Here is a 13,017-nt window from a genome sequence, read left to right on the forward strand (position 1 = left end):
AGATTCTCCCAGCATGCCCCAAAGATGAAAGAAAATGATAACAATGTCAAGAAACAGCCACTTGCAGTTTTGGCCAAAGCACTGATGTTACTGCCTAAGCTTCAAAGAGAAATGCTCCATGTGGCTGATTTCATAATGGGAATTAGGCTACTCCAGATAAGAAACGTGTTCTAATGGATTTGGTAGTGATGTCATCTTTTCTGGCGGCAAACTTAACCATTGCTTAGCAGCCAAAAATTTCCTTTAGAATCAAAAGGTACACAAAGATCCAGAAGCACATTTTTTTATAATAGTATTCTTTTTCTTCTATAAGAAGAAAAAGAATACTATTATAAAATACTATAGTTCTTAACAAGTTCTGTCTGAAAACCAGCAGGTCCTATGCTGCTAGAGGTCATTTGTGTCTACTCAACAACAAGGTTTCTTTTCCCCCTCAACAAATGGTCTAGGAGAAAGAAGCTGAACTGCTACTGCAACATTTAAAACTCTCATGGCCATTCAATTATATTAAAGTACAACATTACAAGCTTATTTTTGTCTTGCCTCTATGATGACAGCAAATATATGACTAGAATAACTTAGTACTTCAAGGATTCACATTTCCATCGGTCAGAAGATACTGGATATTGGTGAAAAATAGTGCTGCAGTTGGTAACTTGGATATTTATTATCACTGATGAAATTCAGTCCTGATCCTTTAAAAGCAACTTTCTATTTATTAATACATTCTGCTACATTCCAGTAACAGGAATGCTATAGGACTACTAAAGTATTTTATTATTACAAGCAGAAAAACCTCTGTATTTCTTCTTCCAATTTATTTCCACTTTTACTTACACAAGGGTGTAGGGATGAGTCACAGCACTATTTCCCCTGCTTTTTCTTCTGACCTTAGGAACTATCCATAGGATGCTAACTGAACTATCAGCAAGATGTCAGCAGGCAGGTGAACTGAGCACTTGTGTGTCCTTTCTTCCTTCCAGCAGTCAAGTGCAGTCCTTTCTGAAATTGCAGGAGTCTCTCATGCATATAATTTGTGGCTTCCAATGAGTTTGAACTTCATGCTTGAAGTGAAGCACAAGTAAGTGATTTAATTCATGCACCTGTATCTGGATTTTTTCCAGACATAATGAAATGGGTAACTACTTCAGGATTTACCTGATACACACAGCAGCCAGGCATCAGAAAGGCGCTGACTGGCATATTTGGGCAGGAAAGAAACAACCAGCTTTCAGTAGAGATGTGATAGGCATCTGGGTTTAGCCCTTGAGACAAAAACTGAGCATTTTTCAGTTTCCAAGGCCAAGCCCTTTGACTTCAATGATGTACAATTTTCTCATTACAAACACAATTGTACCCAAAGGAATTCCTGTCAGTTTTCTAATTATTTTCTCAGTTTGAAATAAGACCTTGTCTTTAACAAAAAAAAAAAAAAAAAAAGGTTTGTGTCAAGTGATTGTTTTAAGCATCAACATACAGCACAGAGAAGGAGAACACAGGGGAAGCTACAACAAGGCCTCAGAAGAAAGGTATTTTGAAAACAAATGCAAATTGTCTCCCCTTAGTAATTATAAAAATACAAGTAAGTGTGCTGCAGTCAAGTACTGGAGTCTCTGGCTAGAGAGACTTAGAAAGTAAAAGAGAAAATATTGCTTTGGCCCTCTGTCTTAGGTGCTAAGATTTCCATAGTTACTAGCGATGGGGTCACACAAACCCTAATCAAGATGAGTCCTTGGCATACTCACATAACCCCGTTTCCAGAGTCTACAGTTTCCACATACCCTAGTCCGCATGGAAACTCAGCAAAGGCACAGCAGGTAACTTCTCCATCTTCACAAAGATAAGTGTTTCACATTTAGTATTTTGTCATGATCAGCATTTTAATAATGACCCAGGGCTGTTTTGAAAACTATTTGCCATTAGTGCACTGTGTTATACTAAAGATTAAATTTGGAATGTTTCCTCTCCTTTCAAACAAATACTCCCAATTTTTGTTAAGTGTAGTTACCCTTGAAATGGACCCAAACTGAACATAATACGCCAACAAACAAAAGTGAGGCGGGCATGGTAACACGACAAAACCGTTTAATATAAGGACTCATGGGTAAGTGAATCCAAAGGACTAGAAATTCTGGCGTTGGAATAATAAGTCCTACTAGCATCTTTATGCTTCTTTCATCATGCCCATTCAAAAAACACAAGACTCCAAGACTTCAATTCCCTCCTCAGGAGCAGAGGGAAAGGCATGGCTCTGTCATGTAACAGCATATGACCACAGGGAAATCAGTTGACTAACCTGTGAAATAAAAGTAAGGTCCATTTCACTTATGTTTTCATTGACCAAAATACATTTGATATTTACCATCATAGACTAATGCTGAGCAAACTGTAAGTTATAAGAAAGACGAATAGAAAATATAGGAGAGCACTGAACAGGAAGATCTCAACTAACCAGGGATATGGTTAGAAAAGGTCTCTTTAAGAAAGTATCATGTAAGTCAAGACCAGAAAGGTAAGTGGAAAATAAATGGATGGGAGAGAGCTGATAATATTTCAGGTACGGTTACAGCATGTCTGAAGATCCTAAGTTGAGAAAGTGTATGGTACTTGAGAGGAGCCAAAGAAGATGAGATGAGTTTAAGTGTGGACTTTCCTCTGACCACTGCTAAGATTTTGTTTTTTCATTTAAGAGAAATGACAACCCATTGAAATCTTTCCAGTGAAACGAATAATATTATCAGTTTGATTTTTTTTGAAAAATAGCTTTGGATCAGTGTGAAGAAAGATTGGAAGAGATCAAATGTAGAAGCTGAAAATTAATTATGGGTTGCTGCAATAATTTTAAGATTGACTTGAGCATAATGACAGGGTAAACACCAATTTTTTGTTGTAAAACCGAATGGAGGATGGTGGTGACTGACTGACTTATGGGAGACTAGGTAAGATGACCGTATGTTTGGGGAGTGGAGAGGAAAAGCATCCATGTTCAGCTTTAGAAATGTTTGTCTGAACCATGAAAATCTAGTCAAAAAAAAAAATGAACTTAAGACATCTCAGCATGTAAGTAGAAATTTAATCCAAAGGAATAGAATCCAAGGGAGTACTAAGTGAGTATAGAGAAGGAAAAACACCAAAGGCGACTAAGTTACTAAGAGGTTTTTTAAATTTTCCAGAAGACTGGAGGCAAGAAAGCTGAGGAAGGGATGTGTTTTAAAAGCCACGAACAGTCAGTATGTTGAACTCTGTTAACACATCAAGTTGGATAAGTGGAAAATTGGTTACCAGCATGAAGGAATTATGATGACTAAAACCAGAGTATTTTCTATGAAGCAATACTACCCAATACAATGTTTTGAGATTAAATGTTTTTGTATCTGCACCATCCAATAGCCACATGGGTCTACTGAGCACTTAAATGTGGGCAGTGAAGCTGAAGGACTGTATAGTTAACTTTTTGAAATTTAATTAGTATAAATAGTCACCAGTGACAAGTGGCTACATACTGGACAGCACAAATGGACTGCAGGAAAAATGTCAGATTTTAGTAGACTGAAGAATGAAACTGGCCAGTAAATGCAGTTTATTCAAGAAGTTTGCCTCCAAAGCAGAAGAGTGAAAAAGAACAGAATGGAAGGGAGTATGACACTAGAAAAGGGTTGCTTTTAAGCTGAACCACCTTTAGAATATTCAAAGGAGAAGCACAGCGTGCAGGGGAATAAGTTGAAAGTACAGCAGGGAGAAGAGGACCTGATCTTAGAAAAACATCATAACCAAAGAAGAAAGCCAAATATGTATGTCTGAACAGTGGTCAACTTGCATATTTGGTGGTAAAAATAATTAGGGTAATTGCCCTTTGGAGTCTTCTATATACTTTTCAGAGTAGGAGAAGTTCTCTGGCTGACAGTGTACAGGAGCATGACAGGACTGGGATATGTCACTCACTTCTGGATGGTTTTTTACCTCTTCCTAACTAGTCCACATCTGAGTTTCATCAGCCTGGCTTACACAATTGTTGTGGCCATATTAGATTCCAAGGTATGATATGACAAGCAGAGGAAGAGCTGCCTGCCTAAAAATATCTCACGAAAGGAGCTGAAACTCACCCTGTATTTCCTACCAATTGAGTCTATCCATTTGATATTTGGGGGGCAAGATGCATCTTTCAATTAGGATAAAACATCAAGTAAACTACACTCACTGACCTCACATTAAGATCAATTAATTAATCTGATTAAATGTTTAACAGATATTACCAAAAATGCAAATCTGGCAAGAAGTATAGAAGTTTCTGGTCACAGAGGCTCCTAGAAACTACTATGTCCTAGGCTTCTGGGTGGCTGGAGTCAGTTCTGACCTTGAGAGACTGAGGCTGAGATGGTGCCAATAAAGGACAAAACACTGAAGCTAAACCTTGGCTTACAGTTTTTTGTTTGTTTGTTTGTTTTTGGTTTATAATTATCTTTAAAGACCATCTTCCAAATTGCACGGCACAATCTATATATCCAGTATCTAATCCCCATAAAGCACCCTCCAAGGTTAACAGTTAGTTTGGAAATAAATTCAGAGAGAAGAGATGTGGCAGGCTGAGGAGGAAATGCATAGATCTTCTAGCAATGGCTTCTAACAGCTGCTATGGAAAAACAGCAAAGTGAGGCAGTAACTTTTACTAAAGTTAAATGCAAGGGTAAAGACCAGTGGCCATAATACTGCTGCTACTGCTAAGTCGCTTCAGTCGTGTCCGACTCTGTGCCACCCCATAGACGGAAGCCCACCAGGCTCCCCCAATCCCTGGGATTCTCCAGGCAAGAACACTGGAGTGGGTTGCCGTTTCCTTCTCCAATGCCTGAAAGTGAAAAGTGAAAGTGAAGTCGCTCAGTCATGTCCGACTCTTCGCGACCCCATGGGCTGCAGCCCACCAGGCTCCTCTACCCATGGGATTCTCCAGGCTAGAGTACTGGAGTGGGATGCCGTTGCCTTCTCTGGCGGCCATAATAGGACGACCACTTTTCCCACTCTGACTTGTTTACTGGACTCACATTTTGTGGCCATAATAGGACGACCATAAAATGTGAGTCCAATAAACAAGTCAGAGTGGGAAAAGTGAGGGTAAGACAGTGACTTATATGACAGGGTCTGAAAGTCCTGTAAACAGGAGTAAGAATTAAAGTTGAAATGTAACAAGCAGGGCAGAGGAGGGGTAAACCCACAGCCCCAGTATGATACTACCTTATAACTCAGCTCTGTCCAGGTGTCGTTTATCAGCACTCAGTCTCACTGAACCTTAATTCTTCTCCGCTTCTTAAGGGAACCACAGAAGCTACTGATACCAAAAGGAAAACCGGAAGCCAATACCCATGCTGTTCAACTGCAATCAAGTGTGAAAGACCAGTGTCAGTCTTTCAGTCGTGTCTGACTCTATGCAACCCCATGGACTGCTGCCCACCAGGCTCCTCTGTCCATGGAATTCTCCAGGCCAGAATACTGGAGTGGGTTGCCATTCCCTTCTCCAGGGCATCTTCCTGACCCAGAGATCGCACCCAGGTCTCCTGCATTGCAGGTGGATTCTTTATCATCTGAGCCATGTGCTATTCTTCTTAAAGTAATATTGGGTAGCACATGGCCATGTTCAACAGTTAAGGAAAAAAAGTGACCTTTGGAACTGGAATAATTTTAACAATCAAAAGCCTAAGTGTGAACACATAGCACCACAAACTAATCCCATAAACATAGTACTCTTAAAACAGTTTACATTCTAATTATTTAACATATAATGAAATACAGTTAGGATTCTTCTCATTAAATTATCGAAGTTCAAAAATATAGTCTAAAATTATTCAATAGAAGTTACCGTAGTTTAACATATGCTGCTTCTCCACTTACAACTGCTCTGACCCTAATTTAATCCTTCTCTTACTTTTTTAATAAGCTAATTCTTTTTACCTCAGACATGTACTACAACTGCACCTAAAACTTTGTTTTAAAAATATAGTTAGACATTAACTAGCCCATGTGCTAAATATTCTCCAAGTTGATAAGGAAGAATATAATAAACTTTTCTTGCTTATTCACTGGGTACCAAAATATTCACGTGCAAAACCAATAGCCATGATGAAAGCTTTCAAGGATACACTTGAGTTAATAAGTCATAAAATTCTGTATTGGTCTCTGTATTTTTAACTTCTTCCATATTTTCAACCTGATTAATGGTGATGAGTAAGCTAATAAAATCACTAGCTTATAGAAATCTAGTAATAATTTTCTAATATTCACCATCAATATATATGTATTACTAATTCAACAGTCTCAGCATAGCTTCTGTAGGTCATAAACCCAGTGGCCCATGACAGAAGGTTTTCTTCTCTACAAGTATTTTGTGGAATATCCTACTTTGAGCTCAGACCAAAATATAAGTGCTCATATCATCTTAATCTATGTCTTATTTAGACAATCTTTAGTCATCGGGAAGAAATGCATTTATTAATTATTAACAATTATGGAACCACATGCACATATAATTTTTCTAGTCAGTTATAAACTGGTTATTACTATTTGTGAATTTCTTTATAACTACCACAGTATCCTTGTTCCATACTTCTCAGTTGACTATTTTGGCCAACTGTATCAAAGGAGTCCCATGAAAATGTTCACATTATGGGGTCAGTAGTTTTTAATTTGCAAATCTTTCTTTCAGGGAAATCCAGCCTGTTCATAATGGTTTGCCTCTGGAATACAATGGTGTAAAAATGTATTACTTACTTACTTGTAGGAGTTCCAAATTTAGCAAATAAAAATACTGCATGGGACTCAATTATATGAAAAAATGTGTTCATTGTTTACCTGAAATTTGAGTATAAATGAGCATTCTATAACTTATCTGTCAACTAGAGGAAATGGCAACCCACTCTAATATCCTTGCCTGGAAAATTTCATGGACAGAGGAGCCTGATGGGCCGACGTGTCACAAAGAGTCAGACACAACTGAAGTGACTTAGTACTATGAGTCTGATCATTTTTATGAACAAAGGGTACAGACTTCTGTTTCCAAGTTTCTAGCCATTTCATCCAAGGAATTGCTGAATTATAAATCCCTATATTTTCAAGTTCCTGAGATCGTCTCTGAAAGAGTTATGCCAAAGAGAGCTTACATACAAAAGCCTGAATAGGAAAACTCTTCCATTCGTCAAAATGGGACAAGTTACATTGTTCCCTGTAGCTTTTCTCTTGATCAGATCTCTGTTTCTCATAGATTTGGTTACTTTTTCTCAGATGTTAAATAAAAGTAAAAGACACTTGCTCCTTGGAAGAAAAGCTATGACAAACCTAGAGCCTGTATTAAAAAGCAGAGACATCACTTTGCTGACAAAGGTTTAGTTCAGTTACTCAGTTGTGTTCGACTCTTAGCGACCCCATGGATTACAGCATGCCAGGCTTTCCTGTCCATCACCAGCTCCTGGAGCTTGCTCAAACTCATGTCCATGGAGTTCCATCTAGTTAAAGCTAAGGTTTTTCCAGTAGTCATTCTATGGATTTGAGAGCTGGGACCACAAAAATGGCTGATCACCAAATAACTGATGCTTTTGAACTGTGGTACTAGAGAAGACTCTTGAGAATCCCTTGGACTGCAAGGAGATCCAACCAGTCAAACCTAAAGGAAATCAGTCCTGAATATTCATTGGAAGGACTGATGCTGAAGCGCCCATATTTTGGCCATCTGATGCGAAGAACTGACTCACTGGAAAAGACCCTGATGCTGGGGAAGATTGAGGACAGAAGGAGAAGCGGGTGACAGAGGATGAGATGGGTGGATGGCATCACTGTCTCAGTGGACATGAGTCTGAGCAAACTCTGGGAGATAGTAAAGGACAGGGAAGCCTGGCGTGCTGCAGTCCATGGGGTCACAGAGTCGGACACGACTTAGCGACTGAACAACCACCACCCCAAGTGTTAGGGACTAAATGCTGATGATGCCTCTTCAAAATGCATATGTTAACATCTGTACTTCCACTGCAATGGTATTTGGAGCCTGGTTTTTTGAGAGATAATTAAGGTTAGATAAGGTCATGAAGGACCCTCAGGGTGAGATCAGTGCCCTTAAGAGAGATGAGAAGACAAGGGATCTCTCTCTCTGCTCCCCACCATGTAAGGATACAAGGAATAGACAGATGGCTGAACATAAACCAGAAAGAAGCCCTTTCAAGAACCCAGCCAAGCTGGTACCGTGATCTCAGAATTCCAGTCTTTGGAACTGTAAGAAAACAATGTTGTTCAAGCCACTCGGCCTACAGTATTCTGTTACTACAGCTCAAACTAAGACACCAGACTCAAAAGGAAATTCACTTCTTTACCCAAATACGTCATAATATCCTTTAAGGGTTCTTGTTGTCAAGTTCTCACTTAAATATCCTAAGGACATCATATTTAAACAATTCTACCACATGCTTACTTTTCACAGACCTCTCTTCAGCACACTCAAGCATTTCTCATTCTCCTGGGGGAGGGGGGTAGGGCAGAATAAACTATTAATGTCACTGACAAAGACAAAAATTAAAGAAATGAGAAATGTAAAATAAATTTCAATAACCTCAATTTCCAGAAGCATATTTGAAAATGTACCTTTTTAGAGTAAAAGAAGAAGCAGGGAATAAATGTGGCTAACCAAGTACCATTTTATATAACTACGAACATATATCCACTGCTATGTAATATATCTGCCCATTTATGTCAAATAGATCCTAAGCTGTGTATGTGCATGTAGGTCCAGCCAGCAAGGGGTTGGACACCAAAAGAGACTAAGCAAGGCAGGAAAATCAACTCCAGAGGCAGGTGTAGAGCTGGGCGTGTGACAGCCAGATACAAGAATAACAGAAAGGCAGATGCCAAACGCAAATTCTGCAAGTAGGAGGCTGAAAATTCATGGGCGAATTGGACATCAACACCAGCCAGGACTACAAAATGCTAATGCAGGACTGAGCGCAGGCCTGTAAGTGACGGACACTAACCCATTTGAATGGTCCCCAGCCATCACGGAGAACACTGGAAGGCTTCAAGTCCATATTCCATCAGCTTTAAACACGCGCTCTTCAGCAGTCACGCATGCTTCTTTAGATTCCACTGGACTCTGCACAACGCTTGTGCATTAAATAAACATTGACTATCAATGCACTAATGTTAATATCTGACTTCTCACTGTATGCCATGTTTACACATTACTTTCAATAATGTCTGTGATTTATATTGTAATAACAATTCACATAAAAACCTTTAATGCATTATCTCTGTGCTCTGTCTCAAATACAAAGGCTAGTTCAAAATAAAAAATCATGTGGATTAACCACACAGCCATAACTAACATTACATTTTAAAGAATGTATCTGCTTATCTAGTTTGGCTCACCTTTATGTATTACTCTGATGACTGTTGACACAGAATGAAAGAAAAATGACAATCTTTTACAATATACCCAGGAATCTGATGCAAACATCTGACTTCTCTAGGCAAAATATAACAGGAATTGGCTATCTCAGAATATAACAGGAATTGGCCTCTTTCACAGGGACTGGGAAATGTGCATAAATGTTCAAAAATAAAACTGAAATCAACAGTGATCTGATGCTGTCTAGCCCGGAATATATTTGAGACCGACAATGTTATTACTGATCTCAATTTGATGCAGGTTTTTAATTATTGGTTGAATTTCAAAACATATGAAATTAGAACTTTGAGGTACTAAGAACTGATTATCTGACATCCACACGAAAGCTGGCTTAATGTGGCACCAGAATGATGTCATCAACCACACATGAAATGGTGATGGCCCTCACAAGCCCCATATAGCACTTCCTGATACAAGAGGAAGCATCTGCTCACTTTAGGAGGAAGGGAAGTTTTGGAGCTTTTCCACAGACCTATCTATATCTATTTTGATATGTTTCTAAATATATTTATACTCCTCAATGAGGACAGTTTGGTTTCACAGTCATCTGAGACACAAAGAAAGCCTAGGATAATGGCCAAGGTTTCCTTCCAGATAAGATATACATCACTCTTATCAGTCACAGATTGAGTGAGTCTAGATTTTAACCCATGATGATCAAGTCACAGTATGACCTGTCATTTAAAAACAGAGCAGTTTCATAAAACTGTCCAAAATCAAAGTTGAAGGTCAGGATGGAGATGGATATAATATCGTAGTATAAGGAAAAAATATTGAAATGACTCATACAAATAGTGCCAGTGAACATCATTTAGGGATCATCAAGTGTCAGATACTGAGTTCAGAACTTTGTAGAAGAGTTTGTTTAAACCTATATTGGTACTGATAGATCCACTGTGTGTGTGGGAAAGCATGGGTAAAAGATATTAACTAACTTACTTGTCACGTACCAGTAAGTGGCAAAGCTAGATGAAACCTAAATGAGAGTCTCTATAAGCCTGTATCCTTGAGCATTAAATGGTTGTATTATAATCACACTGGCTACTGATCACATATGTGTATTTTATCCTGCTTCAAGTCATTTCTTCTTCCCACCTAAATACTACAGTCCTCCAGTGTGCCCATTTTCTTTAGCAATTTAAAAGATGTTTAAAGACCGAGTCATTTCACCCTCTTCTGGATGAGATGAGAAAACTAGCAAGGCCCATCTGTCATTCATACCATTTTTCTCCAAAACCACTTGTGATTCACAGTAATAATCCCCAGATGGAATTCATTAAAGTTTAATTTGTATGCATATGTGACATCTTGCTTTTCAAAATCTTTTTGACTTTACTCTTTCCATTACTGAAACTAATTGATATATATATATGAGAAATAACTAATTAAAATGAGTGTAAAACAGTTCTCCCAAATATAAGACATGCTATAAAATGCTAATAAAACCATAAGAATATATGAAAAAAATCTGTCAATTACAAAATTAACTTCAGATGGGAAAGTAAATATCATTTATCCTTTACAATGTCCAAATAAATGACTTGTTTGGCAGCTCAATGTCTTATTGCTTAATATAAATAAAATTCTGAGAAAAATAGTCTTTCTTTCATAAGGCCCACAGAATAAAACTTTGAAGATGATAATTATAAATTAAATTAGAAAGAAAGAAAACCTCTAAGTAGCTATCTGCTGGGGCCATATTGTGATTATGATTAAATAAACATAAATCACTAGTTGGCAAATTGTATCAGAATAGAAGAGCTTCCTTCTCATCTATGAGTGACTCCTGGCTGAGTGATAGGAAAGGGAGAGGATGCACTTTAGAGGCACGACCTGTTCATCAGGGGTGGCAGACACAGTGAGTAAATGGGCAGAACCGAGGTGGCCAGACAGTTCTGGTTGTAAAGAATCAGAAGAAACACAGGGAAGCCATGCCTCTTAACTGGAAAGACTCACGGGTAACATTTACTTGGAGACCCAAATGAATAAAGAAACTGCCTGGGTTGGATTTTGTACATCCCTTGCAAGGAAAGATTAGAAAACAAAGCCCTTGAACATTATCAGCGTTTTTAAACAGAATTAAGTCAAACTATTTTCTGTGTTTCTGAACTTTTTATACTTTAAGTCAGGGTTTTTCTGGGAGGGGTGACCATTTATGTACATTTCTTCATTCATTTCTTTATTCAGTCATTTAATTCCTTTTTCTAACAAATATCTACAAAATGTACATTATATGCCAAATAATCTTTATTACCCTCTGAAGATAAACCTGCTCTCATGGAGCTCATCATCAAATGTAGAACATAAATAATGATTTGAATACAATTTTCATAAGTTCAAGAATAGGGTGCTATACAACTATAAACTGGAAACTCTGGGCCAGCCTGAAAATCACCTTCAGTAAATACAAGACACAGACATCAGGAAGCCATCTGTGCCCCATGGGGTGCGGACAGACACAGGGGAGTGCCGGGAGCCAGCACGAGGAGTCCCGCCCGTGGCAAAGGTCATGAGGTTAAGGGGCCCGACAGGCAAAGGCGAGTCGGGAGCCTCGCTGGATCTGCTCGTGCATCTGCTCCCAAAACCAGAGTCTACCTGCTTTACTGTGTTATGCTTTCCACCTACTCTTCTGACATTAACAGGGGGCTGTCCCCCCACCACCTTTTTCTGGAAAAAGTTAATTTAGAGCTTTTAGATAATAAGTCTCCTGGGCATAATAAGAGTGTTTCAATCCAAAAACCCTTCTGATGGCTTTCTAGCCTGCCTGCCGGACTCTTACAGCTGCGCATGTGATTGTTTGCGGCCTCCCGACTGTGAGAGGCACAGGAAGCTTAAAACATCCTAGGAATGTAGGGGCTTCCGAGGAGTAAAAATCACTAGAATAGAACTAATTAAGGGTTTCATTTGTTGAGCCAATACTTGCTGCCAAGTTTTCATATCTTTTATTTGTAGATATAGTTGGTATATAGAAAAAACAGGTAGTAGCCCTGGTATTGGCAACATTAGATCTTTGAGTTAAGCACTTTCTTTGTTATAATCCACTGCACCTTTGTTCTACAGGAATGTAACTTTATTTAGTACTTTGAGGGTGATGCAGATTAAAGAAAAATCACTTCAAGGGAAAAAGAGTTTTCTGGTTGATAGACATTTATCTAGGAAGAGAGCCATAAAAATGTTAACAGGCCCCCTGACCAGAAGATGATGTAAAACCACGTAAGACCTTTTGTATACAGGAGGGTATGCAAAAAGAAAGACTGGTCTCAATAATGGTCAGGACTGCTACCCCTGCGTAACTCTGCATATTCCATTATTTATGTACAACTTGGGGTATATAAGCTGCTTTTGAAAATAAAGTTGTGGGTCTAGCACCAATGCTTGGCTCCCCCATGTCGTTCTTTTCTCCCTTTTCTGGCTGAATTCCCATCTGGAACGTGGAGGCTCACCATGTCTACTTACTTGCCCTGGCTTCTAAAACCCACGCAAGAGGGAGCCCAAGGCGGGGCACCCTCCACTATTCAAGCAGGCGCTGGTGGCCTACATAGGTGGTGCAAACTCCTTGTCTTGGAGTGTTATTGGTTCTCCAC

Source organism: Ovis aries, chromosome 26 (genome assembly GCF_016772045.2).
Source record: "Ovis aries strain OAR_USU_Benz2616 breed Rambouillet chromosome 26, ARS-UI_Ramb_v3.0, whole genome shotgun sequence".
NCBI classification, from domain to species: domain Eukaryota; kingdom Metazoa; phylum Chordata; class Mammalia; order Artiodactyla; family Bovidae; genus Ovis; species Ovis aries.